We start from the raw sequence: 13,849 nt of genomic DNA, 5'->3' as shown, positions 1-13,849 counted from the left end.
CAGAGGACTTGGGGTTCAATCCCAGCTGTGTTACTGACCACCTGTGTGACCTTGGGTAAATAACTTTATTTCCTGTGTCCCACTTTTACCATGTGTAAAATAAGAATGGCTAACATTTATGTAGCTCTTTCAACTTTGCAAAGGCATTTTTAATATATTGTCTCATTTAAATTCTCACAAAAGCTCAAACATTCACCACTTATAAGTGATAGAAAGGTTAGACTAAGTGACCTCTAAGGTTCCTGGCAGTTCTAAATCTGTAATTCTGAGTCCCCTTTTCCCTTCCATTCAGAGCCCTAATCATTTCCCTGGGCACCGTATGTGTCAGGAAGGAGCTGGAGTTTGGAAATGATGGCACCAGCTCAGCCTTTCTGCCTCCTGTAGTCCTAGCTACCAGATGAGGAAGGAGGTAAGAGGGTGTCTGGTGTCTGACAGGACTTGGTGGCTGATACTGTGTGACCCTGGGCAAGTCACTTCATTCAGAAGCCTTTGTAAAAGAGAGATCAAAATATTTTCATCCTAACTCACTTATGAGTGTGTTCTTGTGAATGTAAATGCAAGGAAGATATCACTAAAGAGAAAAATGGTATTTATAGTTAAATTCCACTAATTTTCATTAGGTTTTGTTTGTCTACTGATGTCAAGCATTTCTGCCTTCTTCCTCCATTTAGACACTGCAGGCAACTTGTTCTAACTTGTTCTCTAGCTCCCTGTCCTTGTCTCCAGGAGAGGCAGTCACTATGTGGGTCACTAGGCCAGGAAGAGTGTAGGAACTGATGATTTCAGACTCCAACTTCTCCTATGGGTACATCCTACATGGCTTCTGGGGTTACAGGCAGGTTCAGTGGCTGTGGGTCAGGGACAGAGTTAACTCATAGCCTCATCAGCCTTCCTGTTGTTCCATTGACCCCTTGGAAGGGGTCAGTGCAATGATGCATTGCAGTGCGTGACTGTCAGCAGCACACTAGGCTTTCTTCCATAGAAGGACTTCTCTGACCTTCCTCTGTTCTTTAATCCAAGGAACCAATGATGTCTTTCAGAGTCCGCAGGTCAAAGCCTCCTTTTTGTTGGAGAACTTCTCTCAACCCTAGCTCCCAATTCCACAGGGGTAGGTTGGAGAACAGGGACACAGGATAGAGCCAGCATGGAACTTGGGGATCTTCCAGTCCCACCCCATTTTGTAAATGAGGAAACAAATCTAGAGAGAGAGGGTAAGGAGAGAGGTCTGATCGGTTAGGGAGTGTTGTGGCTCATGATGCTGCAAAGGTTAAATTTAGGAGGATTTTGTGATCCCTGTTAGACACTTCTGCAGATGAAGAAATCAACCAATAATCATTTATTAAGCCCCTACTGTATATCAGGCACTATGTTAGGTGCTGGGGATACAAGTGCAACATAAAACAGTTTCTGCCAGTTAGGTGCTTCTCAGGGGAAGCAACAGGGAAAGTAAAGAAAGCCTGGATCCTGGTGGGAGAGCAAAGGGCTGTGGAAGAAGTGGAGCCAAGGAGGTGGAAAGCCTATGTCAGGAGAGTAGAGGTAGGACATGGGAAGGAGGACACCCTGGACAGTGTAGCAGCTATGGGGGCGAGACAGGGACTCCTGCATGCCAGGAGAGGAGGTGGAGCTGGGGGGCTGGGGAAGCAGGATGCCCAGGGCACTGGGAGCCATTTCACTTTTCTCAGGCTCAGTTTCTTCATGTGTAAAATGAGAATAACCACACCTATAATACGTCACTGGTCACTGGGAAGATCAAATAACAATGTATGTAAAACACTTTGCAAACCTTAAAGCGCTCTATAAATCCCTTCCCTTCCCCTCTTCTCCCTCCCCTCCCCTCCCTTCCCTTCTCTTTCACTTCTCTTCCCTTGCAATAGAACATTACAGTCAGGATGACCCAACAGTGTGATCCTGAGTAAGTCACTTAATTCTCTCTCCCTCGGTTTCCTCAGCTGTAAAATGGGGATAATAATAACATCAAACAAGGCAAAATAAAGCACTTAGCACAGTGCCTGGCACATCGTCGGCACTTCATAAATGCTTGTTCCCTTCCCCTTTCTTCTCTGTGCAATAGAACCCTTAAGAAAGATCCTTAAGAAAGGGACTATTGGCTTTGGTTTTGCATTCTCAACAAGAGTGCAGTACCTGGAATGTGGTATGTAGTTGATAAATGTTTGTTGAATTAAATGGAATGAATTTGAGGTCCTTCACCCTCCTGGTTGCCTTCTCTGGATGTTCCCCTCCTTATGAAGGTCCTTCCTAAAATATTTTGATTATGATCTGACCAAGATAGAATCCAGTGGGACTATTACTTCCTTATTCTTGGAAGCTCAGCCTATCAGTCAAGCCATGATCAAATTAACTTTCTTGGCTGCCTTATCTTTGTTGACTTATATTGGCTCCACAGTCCACTAAAACCCTCAGATCTTTTTCAAATTGCTGTCGAACCATATCTCCCATATCTTGTGCTTGAGAAGTCAGTTTTTTGAACCCAAGTATACAGCTATGTTTATCTCAATTAAATTTCACTTTATTGAATTCAAACTAATGATTTAGCCTGTCAAGACCACGTCGAGTCCTGGTTCCATCATCCATTGTGTTAGCTGCCCCAGCCAGCGTAGATGCCCAGTCTCCTGAGGTCCTCTCCTCATTCCCCCATCCCCTTAGAACCCAACTACTTGACACTTACAGGTCACATTTCCATTCTCAACGTGGAGCAGAGGCTTAACACAGATACCTATATAATTCAAGGAAAAAAAGGAAAAACTTTCTTTGAATATTTTAGGTAATTGGAGGTGATAAAGGCTTGGCCTGAGAACTCTCCAACATAGACCCCAAACTCTCCTGAAAGCAGGGGTTCTTAACCTGGGGTCCACAGACCCCTCTAAGAGCTCCATGGATTGATTTTAGGGAGTCCTTAAATTTGGATAAGGAAAAAATACCTCTTTGTTTTCGCTAACATTTAACTAAAATTTAACATTTCCCTCGATTATTTCAAAGCATTTTTCTGAGAGCCTTCTAGGCTTTACCAGACTACCACAGGGTCTATAGGACACAAAAGTTAAGAGCTCCTACTCTAGAGTTTCTGTTCAACCTAGGGCTGGCCTAAAGGAGGAGGCAGCTGCATCCCCAGAATGGTTCCTAGTCTGACTCCAATTTTTAATTTTTTTTCTTTCTTCACTCTCTCTGTGACCCTTGAAAACAGTGGAAATCTGAAGAAGCTGTCTGTTCTCCACCTACTAAGAAGTCATTAGGTGATCATTACTTAGCCCTTTCGAATTGTGCATAAGAATTTACCTTTCTAGTTTCTCTTGTCTCCTATGCATTCAATAAGCATTTATTAAACATGCACTATGTGCTAGACATTATGCTAAGTTCTGGGGATACAAAAACAGCAAAACCAATCCCTGGCCTCAGAGAACTGACATTCTAAATTGGGAAACCACATGTGTAGAAATAGGTATAGCAAGTCGATTACCTTTTGATTGCTATGAGCAAGGCACTGAAGGTGGTCAGCACTAACCACTCATCTCTTCAAAAACTGTTCCAGAGATATCCCTAAAGATGAAGAGGCATTATGACTTGGGAAGAAGAGAGCTACAAGGAGTATCTCCATTGAAAAATCCTTGAATATTCCTTGTTATGATGTTGGCAGGGTGGGAGAATTGGCTGGGTTCTAAGCTGTAGAACAGAAGTGCTAAGGAACAAAGATTTAGACCTGGAAGGGTTCCCAGAAGCCATCTAGTTCAACCTCCTTATTTTGCAAATGAGGAAACTGAGACTCACTCAGAGAGGGGGAATAGTAATAAAGAACGATAGCTAACATTTGTATATGCTGACAATGTGCCAGGCACTGTGCTGAGTACTTTACAATTATTGTCTCATCTGATCCTCACAACAACCCTACAAGGTAGGTGCGATTATTATCCCCATTATATAGATGAAGAAATGAATACAGGTAAAGTGACTTGTCCAGGGTCACACAGCTAGCAAGTGTCTGGGGCTGGATTTGAACTGAAGTCCTCCTAGCTCCAGGCCCAGAACTTTTTAACTGTCCCTATGACTTCGGATCTTAGATTCAAGGGACCTTAGAGGTTTTCTCATCCAACATTCTCATTTTCCAGATCAAGAAAATGCAGCTCTGAGAAGCCTCAAAGGTCACACAGGGGCTATATGGCAGAGTCTTAGTGCAAGCCCAAATTACCTGACTCCAAATCGAGTGATTTTTTTTTTGTGCAGTACCAGGTGTAGACCCATCAGTGTCAAGCTCCTAAATCTCCCCACCCACATGAAGGTAACCAGGGGAAGCCTAGGCCAAATTAGGAAGTATCCAAAGCGGGCCCCCTGGGCTCAGTCTCCTACCTGCTCCTTAGCCCCATGGACGTATCATCATCCCAATGGACACCCACAGTATGCTTGAGGAGCACTTTGCAGGGCAGTGGGGATTATTTGGAGGTAAAAGACATAATTAACCAGTTGAGCTGCATAAAACTGGAGGGCCTTAAGTAGATTCTCAAGTAATAATCATGACTGGCATTAATATAATGCTCTGCATACGTGATTTCATTTGTTCCTTTTAACAACTGTGAGATATGCTTAGTAGCTATTATCTTTGTTTTCCAGATAAGAAAACTGAGGCTCAGAAAGGCTTAGTGATTTCTCCACAGTCATGTACTTAGTAAGTTTCAGAGGGAGAATATGAACTAAGATCTCTATTAATAGACTCCAGGGTCCAGCCCTTTTGCCACTGATCCATGTTTTTCCTCCCTATACTTAATCTACTTCAGAGCAACAGTTCAGTCCCAGGCAACTGTGAAAGGTGTTAGGGACCCAAACCTACATGTAACTTTAAGCTGCTCTTAGTGCAAGGGTTCTTAACCTAGAGTTGGAGAACTTATGTTTTAAAATTTTTTAAATAAGTACTTCAAGATAATTGACTTCTTGTATTTATTTTATGCACTTAAAAACTATGTCATGGGATCCAGAGGAAGCTGCTAGTAAAATAGGCATAGTACTGGGCCTGGAATCATGGAAGATCTGAGTTCAAATCTGTCCTGAGACCAACTAGCTGTGTGATCGTGGGCAGATCATTTAACCGCTGTCTGCCTCAGTTTCTTCAACTGTAAAATAGGGATAATAGCACCTACCTCTCAGGGTGGTTGTGAGGATCAAAATGGATAATATTTATAGAATGCCTGGAACATATGGCTTTCTTCAGCCTGACTTTTGTGTCATCTGTGACACAAAAAAAGTTAAAAATCTCTTCCTTGGAGTTTAAGGGAGAAGAAATGAATGATGAAAGTAGGTGTTTTAGAAAATGAAGGGTATTTGACCCACCCTGGAGTTCTGATGGCTCCGGCCCCTAGAAGCAGGTTATGTGTGTGCCTGGGTCTCCATGTGTTTCTATTCTTTTAAGTGCATCTGACCTGCGTCTGCCTACCTGTCATCTGTATTTATCATTGAGTCAGTCTCTCGCTTGATTTAGTACTAATTAAGTTTGAGTGGTCAGTGATGCAACAGGTAATGATGCCTCATAGGCAGCTGAAGATGCAGGAAATGTAGGGAGGGCAGGGTTGGGGGCTGAGATCCAGGTGTTCAGCTGTGTGGAGCTAATGATGCTCAGAGCCTTGGCAACAAGCGACGGTATTGCAAAGGTAGGGAGAGCAGGGACCGACGACAAGCGTGCGTAAAAGCGACGCATTTCTATCAGCGGCCTAGGAGGGGCCGTTGCCAGGGGCCCCGGGGAGACACATGTGACAGCATCCCCCCTTCAGCCCCCCATTACCCCCGAGTCACATGAGCTCCAGGATTCAGTGTTGGGGCCGAGAGGCTGGCGCAGAGCAGGGTCAGCTGACGGTGCTGCCGCCCCTCGGCTTCAGTGTGGCCAAGCAGGGGCATTATCCCAGTCAGTCTGCAGAGCCGCTGTCCAGCCCGATCGCGCAATGGACCCCATTGACGAGAAAAAGCTACGGGCCCTGCAGATGTTGCAGCCACCGGGTCTGGGTAAGGGTCGCGCGCTGCTGGCCACCCTGCGGACTCTGATGCTCTTCACCGCCGCGATGATCACCTTGCCCATCGGTCTCTACTTCGTGTCTAAGACGTACCTCTTCGAAGGCATGCTGGGCTTGCCTGCCATCGACAGCTATTTCTACTCCGCGATCGTGGCCGTAGTCTCCGTACATATAGTGCTGGCCCTCTTCGTCTACATGGCCTGGAACGAGGGGACCCGGCAGTGGCAGGAGGCGAGCAAGCTAGAATAGGACAGCAGCCTCGCCCCGACGGCCCTCCCTCACACCCACCCCCAGACCCCCCAGCTGGGGAGGGGGGCCCAGCGAAAAGATCCGGGGCTTGGGCGTGCGTGGGCAGGGCCGATGGTGGGGGCCGCTGCTTTCCACCCGACCCGTGAATGTTTGAGGAGGTAAGCGCGGTTGCTATTCGTTGATCCCGATTTCATGCTTCGGCCACTGTGGCGGGAAGGGGAAGCTGGATGAGGTGGGGTGAATGGAGCTGAACGTTTTACAATTGAAAATGGGTTTGGGACATTTTTCTGTATGCTTGCCAGCGTCCACAGTATGCTCTGCCGAGTCCACTCCTTTAAGGAAACAAGCTGTGCTATTTTAAGCTATGTTGATATTAACTAGAGATGAAACTCTAATTTGGGGACACTGAAATGAATCTGTGTGTCCTTGAGCTCATAGCATCATAGGATCTTATCCGTGGAGCTGGACGGGACCTCAGAGGAGCACACTGATCTAAATATTCCAGCGTCACGGTGAATTTTTCGGTAGGATATCTTGGGTGAAAGGCGACGGGGTTGGTAAATCCCAGCCTCTCCCCTTACTGTTAAGTGCACTTCGGCCACTTAATAAGTGTTTCCTGAATAGAAAGGAATTGAATTTGAGGAACCTTAATATGGATGAGTTAAGAGCTTGGGGGAGGGAGGTGGGGGGAATGACGTCAGGGATGGAGATAAGAGATTCAGGAGTCAATAGTGTAGACGTGAAAGCTGTTACCATGGTAGCAAATGAAATTGCAGAGGGAGAAAGGAGAGGAGAGAAGGGAAAAGGAGAGGGGAGGGAGAGAGGGGAGAGGGAGAGAGAAAGACAGAACGAGCCAAGGAGTGCCTGGGCTAAAGCCAGTTGCTTGCTCCTCTTTACAATGAAACAAATGTTAAAACGGACCCACGAGGCAACCTCGAATGAGATTCTTGATTCAGTTTTAACTATAGAATTCCAGCGTTAAGTATTTCAGGTATTCCTCTTGTAAATTAAGATTTTTTACTGTGTTCACCACACTACTTCTGTCATGTGTCAGTCAACAAACATTTATTAAGAGCCTACTATATGCCAGGCACTGTGCTGAGCACTGGGGGTATAAAGGCAAAAATGGAGTCCTTGTCCTCAAGGAGCCCCACTTCTAATGGAGGAGACAACATGAAAACAACTGTGTAATTACAAATACACACACACATACTTGCCTTCCATTTACACTATACATACGTGTGTGTACAGGTTGTTTTGATTTGCACTTTTACAATTAGTGGTTAGAAGTATTCTTTCATGTGATTAATAGAGAACTGTTTGTTTACATCTTTGACCACCTATCCATTGAGGAATGGATTTATGGTTACATACACACATATATGTGTATATATGTATATATATACATATTGTATCTGCCTATCTGTTAATTGTTTGTATATCTTTGACACCAAGCTTTTATCCAAGAAATGTTTTATCTCTTGTAATTGCTTCTATCACTTGTTTGGTTAAGAATATGTCTCTTACCCACAGTTGTGAGAGGTATAATTTTTTTAATACTATATTCTTAAATTAAGACCACACATCTATTTAGAATGTATTGTGGAATATGGCATAAGGTGTTAGTCTAAGCCTGATTTATGCCAGAATGCTTTCCAGTTTCCCTAGTTTCCAGTTTTATCAAATAGAGAGTTCTTTTTTAAGAAATTTGTGTTTTCTGGTTTATGGAACAACTTCTGTGTTTTGCATTCTTGCATCAGTTGTCCATGGAAGCGCAGCTGTGGTCTGCAATAGCTTGACAGAATCTCCAGGTTCCAACATCAGGATTAAGTCCCAGATATACTTGATAAAATTATGATAAAATGGACCATTTGTCACAATTCAATTCTATTCACTTTGATTTGGTAAGTGCTTATACAGAGCCACAAAGTGCCAGACATATTTGAGGGTCTGGGAATATGAAGACAAAGAAAAAACTAACCTTACCCTTGAGAAGAAATACTAGATAGATCACATGTCCCTATACCCTTCTGCCTCATGGAGATATGAGGTGGGGCAAAGGAGATTCAGTAACCATGGCAGGAAATCTACCCTCTTAAATATGAGGGGGAAAATCAGATCAGATAATAAAATAATTTTGTCATTTAATCACTAGAGGATGACAGGTTTACATAGCTGAATATGCCTCTCTGTTGTGATTCAGAATCCTGGGAGAGTAACTTGCTGTGTTCAGAGACTTGGAGACCAACCAGCTCTACAACTGAAAGCCCAGACTCGCCTTTACAAACTGACTACTTTGGACATTTCCTTTCGTTTCCATTCCATCCCATTCTATCTTATCCCATCCCATCCCAACACAACCCAACTCATTCCATTTGTCTCTGCTGCCTTAATCTCTCAACCCAATGGCCAGGCTTTTTGGGCAAGGGTCAGCACTGAGAAAAGCAAGGAGATGATATAACCAGCTTCACTTCTCTTTCTCTTTTGATACTGGCTCTTAGATCCTAGGATCATAGATCTAGGGGTAGAAGAGATTATTACTACCTACTCTCATTCTAGAGATCAGGAAACTGAATCCCAGAGAGGTGAGATGACTTGTCCACAGTCACAGAAGTGTTAAATGAACAGATTCAAGTCCTTTGACTCCAAATCCAGTTCTTTATGCTTAAGAAGTCAGGGGCAGAGGGTAGAGAGAAGGATTGTTTTCTAAAAATAATCCATATTTTCTCTCATTTGAAGAAAATATGGGATTGAATAGGAATTAGAAAATTGAGGTAGTGGTAAAATAACGGCATATGTGCTGTGATAAAACAAAGGGAAAATCTGAGAAGCAAACACACATACTATTGACTTTCTGACCTTAAATGTTTGTCTCATTATTCATTTCAGACTCCAGTGTGGATATTGTGCTGACTATGTCTCCATTTTCCCTGATTACGGCACCAGAAGAAGAGAGTTGCCGTCATCTGCAATGCCAGTCAAAGACTCCACATATTCTGTGATTAAAAACACCTGCTTGTCCTTGTACCAATGGAAACCAAGGAAAACTCCCCAGTTCTTCATTTATTTGGTTTCCACTCTGTGCTCTGAGAGATCCAGCCTAATTCATTGGTGGCAGATGCAGGACAGATTTCATTTCCAAATTCAGAAGGCTGAAAGCTGAAGATTTTGCTGATTATTACTGACAATCATCCTACCTACCATAGAATTCCAGGGCCTATTACAGCCTTCCCCCACCTCCCTGGGCCTGTTTGGTCCTTTAGCTCAGAGGACCACCTGCTTCATCTCAAAACCTAGGTCCAGAGTAGCCACTGTTCTCAGATCAAGATAGGGCTTGGCTTGGTCCTATGCTTTGGGGTCTGTACCCTCCATAATCTATACTATTATTCCGAAGGCAGTGTGGAGTAATGGAAGGAGCACCAGATTCAGACTCAGAAGACTTGGGTTTGAATCCTAGAGCTCTACCACTAATTAGATGCAATTTACTTTAGTATTCTGACTCTCAGTTTACCCATCCAATAAATGAGTTTAAATTGGGTAATTAAAAAAGGATCATGCCACCTCCAGCATAGATTAACTTCTGTATAAATTGGGTCAAATCCAGTCACTTTTCTCAATTTCATCATCTCAAGGGCCACCCCCACCTCCTTAGTAAATCTGATCCTGAGGGGTTAGGAATCCAAATGTGCCAGGTCCACTTTTGTCCCTCATAATAACCAGTCATTGTAAAACCACTGAAAGATATGTTTCATTTCACATCTACTAGATGTCTTTCTGGTTTTTAGCTATAGGTATTCTCAGTATGATCTAACTTACCTGGATCTCACACCAAGCTCTCTGGAATTCCATGTTTTCATTAATTGTTTTTGCTTGTCTTGTGCAGCAATGACACTGGTCTTCTGTCCTTCTCTATATAGTTTTTCAAATGAGCTCATATTCTAAACTATTGCTACCTGTGGCTGCTATGTCTGCTTCACAAAATTGAGTGCTTGACACCTGTGGCAGTTTCTGGCCTCTTTTGGTCTCCTTGTTGTGACAACTAGTCAGCATAATTTGGACTTTTCTAGGAAATGGTGATAAAAGCAATTTTGTCCATTTGTTTTTGTGGGACCCCCCCACCATTTGATTCTTGTTTTAACCTTTGCTCTAATCAAAATTAATTAATTGATCTGATTGTATAACACCAGCTGACTCCAAAGTCACTGCTATAGTGGATCCATGGTTTCCTATCTTTTAAGGTATGTTAGCTATTTGGCACATGAAGTGCTTTCTAACACTTCAGTTGAAAATGTCCACAATTTATTGATGTGAGGCTTCTGAATGGTCCACAAGCCTTTGACCCCTTTCCTTTCTTGGTCCTGAACCATATTCTCCAATGTAGTTTTTATCATCCTCACATGACCGCTTGAGCATCAAAATTGTTAATTTAGTTTAGAGAATTTCATCAAGTTATTTAAAAAACCCATTTTCTACCCTTTCCTCTGCAATATTTATTGGTATATAAGCTTTATTCACCTTTGCTGTGGCTTGTGAAATTGGTGAAAACGGCAAGATGAGATAACAAAGCATAGCATGAAATGATATTTCTTGTTGCCTTGGAGTGTGATGAAAACAACTTGAACGCCTCATATATTTACTTTGCTGAAGGAGATTTATGAGCTATTCTTGCATTTTGCTGTGGCTTTGTGACAGCTTCTAGTTTTATTTATAGCTAGAATAGGGCTGAGTGGTTCAATATGGTAGAATACATGCAGTTCAACATGGCAGTGGTCCTGCATAGAGTCTAAATGAAAGGATTTCTTATTGAAGACAAAGTTCTCCAAGTGCTCCTGTTTACAAGTGACTTGCATCAAGCCCAGGAATAATACACTTCATATTTAGTACAGTGCCTGGCATCTAGTAAACACTTGAATGTTTGTTCACTGACCAACAGTGACATATCCAGAAATGTGAAAGAATTTAGTGTATCCTTTGTGGAAAAACAAAGTGGATAAAAAATGAAAATTCCTCAAAATATGTCATGGTGGCAGCAATCCAACTAGCTAGCCTGTTGATATATGTTTTATAGGCAATGAGCTGGACCCAGAATTTCATGAGAAAAGATTAGATTGAATTGAACATAGAGAATTGTGTAATGCTTTGCTTTTAGTAATCCCAAACTGCGTTGTTGTGAAAACCTAATTCTTTAACTCTGTATTTTCCCAGTGATATTATAAAACTACTGATCACGGAATACCACATTTTCAGGAAACTCAGTTAAAGACAACCTAATGGGCAAAGGAAAGATGCGTGGCAATAGTGAATTGTTGTAAGTGATGGTTTATGTATAAGGTGTGACTCCAAAAGCATCGAAGAGGGGACTAGCCCAGAAAAGGATGTGGGCTCTTCTTGTAGTGAGAATGAGAGAACAGATGGATGATTCAAGGGGGGGGGGGGGGGACTCACAAGATTCAAAGGTCTGCACATTAGTTGGATCATCTCTGAAGGATTCATGGAAAAATTTGGGCAAGACCAACAGAAGGTTGAAAAGGCATCAATGAATTATATGGAGTAAAGGATTGCCAGCAGAGTGGGGATGCCATTTTTGGGAACAGCAGCTTCCTGGGTATCCCTTAAATCATGCCTGACTGGGAGCTACCTTCATGGCTAAATCCCTCCATTTAAAAGCCTGATATTTTAGAAGAGAAGCAAGTAGGTAAGAGTAGGAGCTAAGGGTTTGTCTCTCTCAAACCTAAAGGGAAAGGAGGGAAAGATCAAAGTAAAACAGGGAAGATTAGTGAGAAAGACAGTGAATTGTACCTAGATGTGATATGTCTACATCTTGCTCTAAATGTTGTTAACTTTCAAATAAACTATCTAGTAACACCATGTAAGGTCACTGTGTTTGGCCGTTTCCATCAAGTTATTATTTGTTTACAGAATATACTCTGTAAAATGTAGAGGATGTTGTGCTTTGGGCTTAATTCATCACAAACCTTGCTGTTGGGGCCACGGGCCATCCAGTGGAAGTATCACCGCCTTCTCATAGCCACTTGCCCTAATTCCAGGCAAAGGAGCCAAGAAGAAATAATTAAGCCTCTTAATTGTGGGACTTGTACATAAAACATGTAAAACAACAGTTGGGGTCAGAAATCATAGGATCATAGATCTAGAGCTGAAAGGATATAGAAATCATCTTAGTCCTTTATTTTAGCATAGTAAATCCAAGGCAGGATTTAAATCCAGGTCCTATGACTTCATGCCAATTCTCTTTCCAGTGGACCATTTTTTTCTGGAGAAAGAAATAGGCACACATTTCACATATACATTAAGGGAGCATTGGGCCTGGAGTCATGAAGACCTGAGTTCAAATCTGGCCTGAGACATTAGCTGTGTGACCTTGGGCCAGTCACTTAACCCTGTTTATCTCAGTTTCCTCGTCTGTCAAATGAACTAAAGAAGGAAATGGCAAACCACTCCAGTATCTCTGCCAAGAAAACCCCAAATAGGGTCACAAAGAGTTGGACATGACTGAAACTAACTCAACAACAACAATAACAACATCAAATTGTTCATCGATTCTCTGTCCCTGCACTGCCCCACCCCCACACTCCCACCTCACAAGCCGGGAATGGGTAGGAAAGCGGCGATGGACTGAGCTGGGGAGAGAGTTGGGGTGTTTGGATAGGAAAGTCCCAGAGGCTGTGCATTTTGGGGGCCACAAGCATGTAATACACTGAATTAAAATGTGTTTTGTGTACACATGGATATAATACACATGCTATTTTCTACTGATATTTGAGGTATCGTGACTTCGTCAGGGTAGGAAACTCATGGCGTGGTGGCTTCCTCCACTTGTGACAGATTACACCTGGATGATTTTGCAGCTAAGTCCAGGGAAATGCCTTATTGAGTCTCAGAGAAGTTAAATGATTTATCCAAGGTTATGTGAAAGTTATGATTGGATCCCATCTCCCTGTCCCATGCCCAGCACTTTTTATCTATTAGGCTCTTTTCTTTGTTAAGCACATTGAAAGAACAAATCTCAAAACACACCAAGGGAAGGGAAAATAAAGTTTCCTTTAAGGAGTAAATTCTGTCCCTGTATCGCTTCTAAAGGAAAGGGAGGTAGTGAACTGATATGGAATATAGGCTGATAGATCCAGGGCTTAAAAGGGCCCTTAGAAACCATTATTCTGACACCTTCATTTTATAGATGAGGAAGCTGAGGCCCAGGGGAGCTGTGGTGATCATAGGTGGGATTTGAACTCACACTATGGACTCTGTAGCCAATGCTCTTTTCACTGTGCCAATACCAAGGACTTCATGAAGTGGGAAAATGATGGTTTGCCCCTCACTTTTGAGTGTTCTTTGGATCCTATCATTATTGACTGCATCCATTGAGGCCAAGTTCTGATTCTTGGGATTGATGTGGCCACCATGTTCTCTCCCTGGTGGCCAAGGGGCTATAGGGAGGGAGGATATTGATGCCTAAAGGGAAATCACTGCATTTCTTAATCTAGGGTCTTCAGGAGTCTGAGTCAGATGGCCAGACACCATTGAGTTTCTCCAAAGGAAAGAAATGAATAAGAGGTAGAAGTTGCCCCTAATTG

General features: G+C 42.9%; 1 long non-coding RNA gene across 1 annotated transcript; it reads left to right on the top strand.

Annotated features, from left to right (window-relative positions):
* Positions 1-5,729: 5,729 nt before the first annotated feature.
* Positions 5,730-12,125, top strand: LOC118841155. The gene is made up of 2 exons (XR_005009841.1): positions 5,730-6,415; positions 9,147-12,125. It is a non-coding gene; the product is annotated as an uncharacterized LOC118841155 (long non-coding RNA).
* Positions 12,126-13,849: the final 1,724 nt, after the last annotated feature.

Source organism: Trichosurus vulpecula, chromosome 3 (genome assembly GCF_011100635.1).
Source record: "Trichosurus vulpecula isolate mTriVul1 chromosome 3, mTriVul1.pri, whole genome shotgun sequence".
NCBI classification, from domain to species: Eukaryota; Metazoa; Chordata; class Mammalia; order Diprotodontia; family Phalangeridae; genus Trichosurus; species Trichosurus vulpecula.
This window is presented reverse-complemented; position numbering and strand designations above follow the sequence as displayed.